Source organism: Apteryx mantelli, chromosome 1 (assembly GCF_036417845.1).
Source record: "Apteryx mantelli isolate bAptMan1 chromosome 1, bAptMan1.hap1, whole genome shotgun sequence".
NCBI lineage: Eukaryota > Metazoa > Chordata > Aves > Apterygiformes > Apterygidae > Apteryx > Apteryx mantelli.
Window position 1 is genome coordinate 28304885 of NC_089978.1, and position 8435 is coordinate 28313319.

An 8435-nucleotide genomic window follows, 5' to 3' on the forward strand; every position below is an offset into this window, starting at 1 on the left:
GGATGTTGCCCAACATCTTACTGTGTACCAGAAAGCGTCTATGTCACCAACAGGGAATGGATGGTATTTCTGCTTTCCTGCGCCCAGTGTTAGCTCTCCATTTGGCCTAGCCAGTTCAAACGGGCCTGCTCTGTTGGATCCTTTGAATCCAGCGGAAATTTGCTAGAGAGCATTTGTTGAGGTCCTGGATTTACAGTTTTGCCACACTCCAGGGAGAAGAATGCCTTGTTGTTAACTAGTGACTTATATACTGTTTTTAGCCAGCTATACTTAGATCAGACTAAGCAAAAATACAAACATGCATTTATTCATAGTAGTCAAAACAGACAACACAGTTAGAAGCGTTTATAAAAGATGTAGGCAGAAAAATAAGAGCAAAAATACACTTAATCTGTTTATACTAAGGTAACATGAGAAAGTTTCCTCTTTCCATTCTTCAGCTGATTTGCTCTTCACCTCCTGATGAGATGATAGCCAAAGTTTCTGCCTTTGCCTATACATTCTTTTTGAACGGATAGCTTAATTTTATAGCCAACAGCCCTTGAAACCTACTAAAGGGTGAAGATTGGTTTCATCTTTCATCCTCAAAGTGCTTCTTTTTGTGCCTTAGGTAGGAGACAGTCTGCTGACGCTAATGAACAGAATGAAGGTTGCTTCCCAAGCACAGCAATGTAATGGTCTGTTGTTGTGTTTGACTGCTAACGTGTTAGATCAGTTATAGCATATTAGTAGTTATATTAATAACTTACTAATATTTTAATAATGTTAAATTAGTAGTCACCTCCTGTTCTGAACTGGTTAGTAAAGGACTGCTTGGCTAAATAAAACCTAAATCTCTTGTTCCTCTCCCTTTGACAGCATGTCGGTATGACTTCAGTGAGGAATGCATCTTTCATTGAACTTTGTATTCTCTATCATTTTGTACAGAGAACTGTACACGCTTGTAGCACTCTGGTTGTATATAATTTATTACTAGTCTTTTGAGTGAGCCCGGACAAGACAGCAATCAATCACAGTGAGGCAGCAACGAGTTTGGGGTGACTGGTCCCTGAACCTCCTCAGCAAAATATGAGGAACAAACTGAGCATGGACATGAGAAAACGGAATGAGAATGGTGAAATGATTCTTCATATTTTGAGCTTTGTATATGTTAATGGATTTAGAAGAAAGAGGAATTAGTTTGATCAGTTATTTGTTTAATTTTGAGCAAAAAGCTTGAACTTCTTAGTTATTTTTCTTCAGTTCGTAGCAAAGCTGTATTTTGCTGAAATACTCCTTTAATTATGAGTTGAAAGGGTGTATTCTGACCTGTCACATGCCAGAAGATCACAAGACAGGCACCGCAAGTGCATATGTGTTAAAGACCATTTGTGAGGGACAGCAGTTCTTTGCTTAGAATGGACTAAGGGCCAAAGTAGATTTTGTCCACTACCTCAGATTAGGCAGGTAGACCAATTCACACTTTCCTGAAGGTAGCAGAGGGGCACAGAGGTAAAAGACATGCCAAGTTATACAGCTGTGAACAGACCCAAACACTCCCAGCTCTGCATTCTCTACCTATTGGACCAGGCTTACAAAAAGGAGGATTACCTGAAAGGCAGGGGAACAACTGTTATCTAATCAATCCACCAGCTGGTCGAAGGAAACGGAGCGAAAAGGTCCACTTGTTTTCAATGTAACATCACGTAAAAACAAATAAGCAAAAAAGTATTTTAACTGAAAAATCATCAAAGTAGCCTGACTCATGCCAAACTGAACTGGAGAGTAATCTATTGGCTGGAAAGAGTTCAAAGATGTAAATATTGGCAGTCTATTATCCCAAAATAACAAGGCAGAGTTATTAATATTCAACAGTTTGCTTTTGAAGCTTTGGATCATTCACATTCCATATCTGGTTTTAGCCATATAAAACCAACTGAGACCACTGGAGAAAGATCGAGTTACAGGACAAGCTAGATAGATGACAAAGAGAACAAATGAAAGGTGAAGACAATAGCATTTCTTAAATTTTAAGTTCTTTCACATGAAAAAAGGAAAAAAACATGCTGCTGAAGTTAGGAGAACAGAGTAAAGAAAAGAAAGAAACCTCAAATAGGAATGATGCAACCTATAAACCTGAGGGCTCAGGAGGAAAAGCAAAGAGACAAGAGAAAGACATAAACTTAAATTTAAAAAAGAAGAGATTTAAACTGGATGACAGGGGAAAAAAAAAATCCTATTCAAAAGGTTATTGGGTTAAAGACCAGGCTGCCAAGGGAAGTAGTTCAAGATACAATTATCAAAGAATTTAACACTGGAACTGAAGAGCATCTAGACACTAATAACATTTCTATATGGGGTGGATTCACCCTGATAAAGCCAATGGCCCAGACTAGACAGAGCTGTGATTCTCTCCAGTCAAATTTCTCCTATAAAAACAGAGCAGAATTCCTTTCACTCATTTCCAGTAAATTAAACCACACCAGACTTAATATTTTTACTTAAATGCTGCAATGTGTCTGTCCTCAGAGTGTTTGTGTTGTGCCTCAGGTTTACAAGGTTATTGCAGGTTACAGCTCTGTCATCTGACACGTACACATTAATGGTCAGGGGTGAAACATTATTTCTGTAAACAGCAGTCGGTTGGGGCAAAAGCGATTTCTGATCTGAGTGCCAAAGAACAATGCCAGCTTCTGCTGCCATATGGCACAGGGACAAGCAGCAGGGTCAGCATTTCGCAGTGTGTCGCCTGATTTCATTCCTCAGATTGATGAGCATTAGCCAAGGAACTGTTCGCATAGGCGTGTAAGGCAGTGCTACTTGCATAGTCAGCTTGGGTGAATTCTTTTAAAGAATAATTTTGAAGATGTGTAAAACATTAGGATTTTTTTGCTCCATGATCTTCTTTTCTTCTTGGTAAGGGATGAATAATAACTTCTAAGGAAAGCTAGCTGGAAAATCAATTTTTGTTCTGAGAAGAAAATTAGAGTTATGAAATAAGGGAAATTTTTTTCTCCCCAAAATTCACAGGACTGAAATATTGAAAGGGTCTGTTTCAATGAGAGCCACATGCACTGCCAAAAGGTTTCAGAGCAGCACATTTGTTGTTGGGAAGATCAAAATGATACAATTCCAGCTAGAAGAGGAAGCCAAGGAGCAGCCATTTTCATTCCTAATTTCAGTGCATCAAGAGAAAAAATGGAAGGTAGAAGGGCAGGTCTCCCTCTTGCCCCTTGCTGCCCAAACCAGCATCCAACTGGCTTTGCAGCCCCTGGGCCTGCAGCCCCTGCCCAGCACCCAGGCCCCCTTCCAGGTAGGTGGGCAGATGTGACAAGCTGCTGCTGTTGGTTGGGTCTGGGAGCGCTCAGGAAGGCTCCCGTTGGCATCTCGCTGGCACAAGTGCAGACAGCTAATCTGGGCTTCCCTCGGCAGCCGAGCTGCTGATTTTCACAACGCTTGCAGGTACTTAATTATTTTTGAGAATTCTGCCGCTTCTCTCCAAATTGGTTGAAATCAGCCAACAGATTCAGAAGTTGTTAAGGGAGGAGTGGGCGAGGAGTGGGCTGATGACAGTGGGACAAACAGAGAGGAAAAGAGGTAAGACTTTAACTAATGGTGCTCTGGCACCCAAACTAAGAATTTTTCTCTGCAGATGCATGCAAGCTGGGGAACGTTGACAGCTCTGTGGGCAAAGGAGCCTCATTTGAGTGTAATTTAAGACATACATGAAAGGCAGCACACATGAGAATGAATGAAAGCCCTTTGGGTGATTTTCTTACACATTTGGACTTCAAATAAGTAGTAAAGTAAGAGTTTGAGGCTTGACTTCTGCTTAAACGCTGTCACTCTGGGTTGCGGAGGGGAAAGTCAGTTACATTTTTCTCCTGTTCCAGTAACCTAAAGAGTAGGGAAAAAGCCAAAAAGGCATTATGGAGGAAATGGCAGACAAGCAAAAGTAATATCTTGTGTAGCTCTGAATCCTGTGGTCGGGTGGGAATGTGACCAAAGTTGATACAGCAAAGACGCTGACTGCAGAAGTGAATGCAGACTGAAATAGAAAGCACTTGTGTTAGCAGTGAGCAGCCCGGTGGCCGGGACCCTCCGCGCTCTGGGAAGGGTGAAAAGGTTGCAGGAGATGTCTTTTTTCTCCTGCTGAATTATACCAAAATTATAACCATTTACTCTCCCATTGAATTTTCTGACTTAGCCCAAATTTCCATTAGCTCATTTACATCATAACTTTTAATAAGTGGAAAGGTAAGTTTGCAGCCCCAGTAGCCTAGGGAAAGAGTTGGGGTAAGGCAGCGTGGAGCAGCAGACAGCACGGAGTTTGTTTACCTTTGGTGTCTTCGCACAGAGCTGTGTGGCCAGTTTGTCTCCAGGTGCTCATTGCTTTCTTTCACTTTTTCTCCGTGCTACTTGTCTTTGTTACCTTTCTCCTCAATAGCTCTCCTGGCTCAGTAAAACTTTCTGGAAAAGTGGTTTGAATTTATCCTCTTTGCATTGTAGCCCACACGCACGGCCCCTCTGCCCCCTGGGCTTTGGCCAGCCCCATGGTTAGCAGTATCTGAAAGCGCTCGGGCTGAATGGGCCTTGAAAGCTTTGCACTCGTCTGATTTTCTTTTCATTTCAGAAACATGAGAGCAAAGAAACACTCTCCTTCTCCTCTCCCTGCACTGGCAGTGGTGGCAGAGAGGGGACAGCACAGAAGGGCTTAAAGAGGAGCAAACTTTTAAAAAGGGGCAAGTGACCATTTGCCACTGTCCTAATACAGCCCACTAATGCTGATGGCTGCCCAAATCCCTGTCCATGCCAGCCCAGGCATGGGTGCCTACAGTTTACCATTGCAGCATTAGTCTGTTCCCTTCAATGGACACCAGCCTTCGGTGCCAGTGTAGGCCAATGTTCCCCCTACTGCCTGAGCTATATTTGCTAAAACAAGTGTCTGTGCTTCACTGAAATGTGAGGAATGGATGTTTCTTTGGTAGCTGGTCACAAAACGTCTCATCAGACTCCTTTTTCTCAGCTGCTTATTGCATTGCTTGTTGTGACAGGCCCCGAGTTGGTCACAGCTTTGAGGTGGCCCTACTAAAACTTTTCCTTTTCAGGGAGCACCCCTGAAAAGAGCTCTCAAACTCCACAGACAGGTTGCATTAGAACATAAGCTTTGCCATCCAGGTCCTTCTAAATTCAAAGTGATCAGGTCAAACAGAACAGAAGTAAAAAGAATTTATTAACAGCCCCCACTCCCTGCCCATTGGGTCCTTACAGACAGATCCTTTCTTTCAGGCCTGGTTGCAGACAACTCAATGGCTTTTTGGTTGCAGCAGACTCTTCCCAGTCCATTTTGTTCCTCCAGATGCTCTCTCCATCAACTTCAAGCTCGGGCTGGGTCGATTCCATGCTCTTTTCAGCAGTTTCCCTGTTTCTGCTGGCTCCCGCCCCGCTGCCGCCTGCCGTCTGGCAGCTTCTCAGCGGAGCACACTCCCTGCTCCAAGGAGAAGGTGCAAGCTGTCTTCCTCCCCTCCAACCAATCAATTGCTTCTTAAAGAACACAACACACAGGCTAAAAATTAACAAATAAACCAGATACTGGTCATCACATATGCCTTAGCTGTTTAAACTGACAGTTCATTTTCTCTCTCCCCCACCATTATTTCTTTGAAGAGCTCTAGGACCTCTGTGGTCTGCTGCAAAGACATAAAATGTGCCACTACATTGATGTTGGGGTCAGAGAGAGGCCACTTGCTGTTGCTGTGATTTGGGCAAGTTGAAAAGTTTCTAGACGCTGATATTTGCACATGCTCACTAGAGGTTATTAGAGCTTTGCTTCTAAAAATCTTCCTACGTTTGATGTGTTTCAGGGCTTCCTACACGCCAGCTGCAGCGAAGCCTCCCCTGAGCAGACCATAATCCTGTAGCGCAGACACGGCATCAGAGCTGCAGACAGGAGGTTAAAACAATAGCAGCTGTCACCTCTTCATTTGGCCTAAAAGAAAATCCACTGGTTTGGGAATCAAGCGGAAAACATGAATTCTCATCTTTTGACCGGGGCCAGCTTGTACCCCCACGCCAGCACGGTGCTCAGGCGAGTCCAGCGCAGTCGGTGTGCGCAAGCTGCCCATTCCTCTCCCAAGCACTGCACGTTGCCATCACAACATCATTTGCATGCTCCTGCAGCATGAAATGCTTTGCGGCCCATGTAGCAGCCCTCCTCTCCAGCTCTTGTGTCGCAAAAATACCTTTTAGCTTGGGAGTCCCTGAAATCCTGCAGTCTGCAGTCTTTTCCTTGGTTCATGGTGTGTTGGGCTTTTCTGCTCTCTTTTTCAGCTCATCACTCTTCACAGGGTTTGTTCTCTTGATTTGTGAACCGCTGGTCTCTAGGAATTCGAGTGCCACATGGTTATTTGTGGCTTGGCTCTCTCTGTCTATCGGTTTATATATATCTAGTCTCCATCCCGTTCCAGCTTCGAAGACTGACTGAGTCCTCAGCCTCTCCCTGGGTTTTACAGGCGGCCTGAAGGCAGAAAAAGCCAATTCCTGCCAGTCTGCATTCACACACAGGCATGCAGCCTTTTATTAAACCTTTCCAATGGTCTCAGGAAATTTCCACCTTCTGCAATTATGGTACCTCAAGTTGCAGGCAGGAACCTACAAGCCTCTCTTCCAAATATAACTGCTCTAAGGGGTAAAAGGTGACATTTTAATGGCAACCACCGCATATTTTACACAAATTAGGCTACTGAGTACATTAATACATGCAGTCAGTGAGTTAGCTCCTTAACTGATCAATTTGGGTGAAATGAGAAAGACTTCAGGGAAAGAGGACCAATTTCTCCTGACATATAAAGAGAACAGGATGACACTTCCTGATCTGCTACAGACTCACTCTTAGAAGAAAATATTATAATTAAGTACCCACAGTGTTTTCACAGTAACAACAAAAACACCAAAAGTGTAAGTCTGCGCTTCTCCAAAAATGAACATAGAAATAACATGAACCTTTTCTGCTACACACTTGTGAAGGAAGAATGGTATTTTTAACCGATGCATAGAAAACTGTAACTACATTATTAAAAATCCGGATTTTTTCCTCCTTGAGCTGATAAGCCAAAGGAAGGGAAAATATCTGCAGAAGAGCAAGAGAATGATTACATATCTTTCATGGCTCTTAAGCCCAGCATTTCTGTAAAGTGAACAAATTGCTGTGCCATAGCAGCAGGATTGTGGCCCACAACACTCTTCCTTCCTTTGTGTAGCTGCACTCAGCTGGAGCGGGAACAGATCATGGGGCCCCGGCACCTCCATTTCTAACTTGATGGCCACAGTATCTGCAGGTAGAGAGTGCATGTGGGGCTCTGCAGACTTCAATAATTAGATGTGCATTAATAAATGATTTTAAAGAACAATAATAAAAAAAAAATCTACACCAAAATGTCTTCATTGGTTGCAGCTTAATTTAACATTGCCTAGTCAAAAATGAGATCTTTCATATTCTTAAAAAAAAATGGAACTGACAAATTCATTACCTAATCAGAATAATCTAGTAAATTAAGAGGTAGTTCTGAAGAAATAATGAAAACCCTCTAGTGGCATATTAATTATGACTTTCTTTTCAGCTATTAAGAAAGGAGGATTATGGAAGTGGCCAAGAGTAAAAAGAGATCTATTTTCAGGGTCAGTGGATTTATCTTTTCACAGGCCTAACAACTCAGAAAAGAATAAATTGATGTCTCTCTATGCAGGTGGTTTGAGAAGCCTTGAGCAGAGATGTCTTTTTTCCTACACTGCATAATTAAACTTGATATATTTCAAAGTTCATTATCTAATTAAAAAAAAAGAAGGGAAATAAACCATTTTGAGCAAAAATCCAGCCCAACAGAATAATGCCCACCTCTGATACCAGGCAACCTTTTCAGTACTAAAAATTTAACTTCCTAATTGTAATGTTATTCATTAAATTTGCTACCTTTGTATTTGTTTATCCTTCCCAGACCTGTAAAAGTACCCTATAAAAAGTTGTCTTTTGGGGGGAGTAACATGGAACATGGTGTTGTCATAGATTTGACTATGTGGCAATTGCAGGTAAAATAGCAATACCAAACTCCCTACTTTATGAAGAGAAATAGAAAAGTGAATCAATGAGGTTTCTCTATAGGTGATTTTTTCCACCTGGAGTGCAATATCTCTGTGCTTCAAAATAAGCAGCTGGACATAACCTAGTTCTTATCTTCCTTGTCTGCTTGTTACCCAAAGAGGAGAAACACAGTAAGATGTGGATAGTCTTTGAGGTAATACTGTTAATCTTTTTATAATGTCTCCAAAGTCCCATTTCCCTGAACATAACAGAAACAAATAGCAGGAGGCTGTTTCCTTGATCAAAAAAAACCAAAAACAAAAACAAACCAAAACCAAGCCCGTCTGCTTTCCAGAGAATACTTGATTAAGTATACATG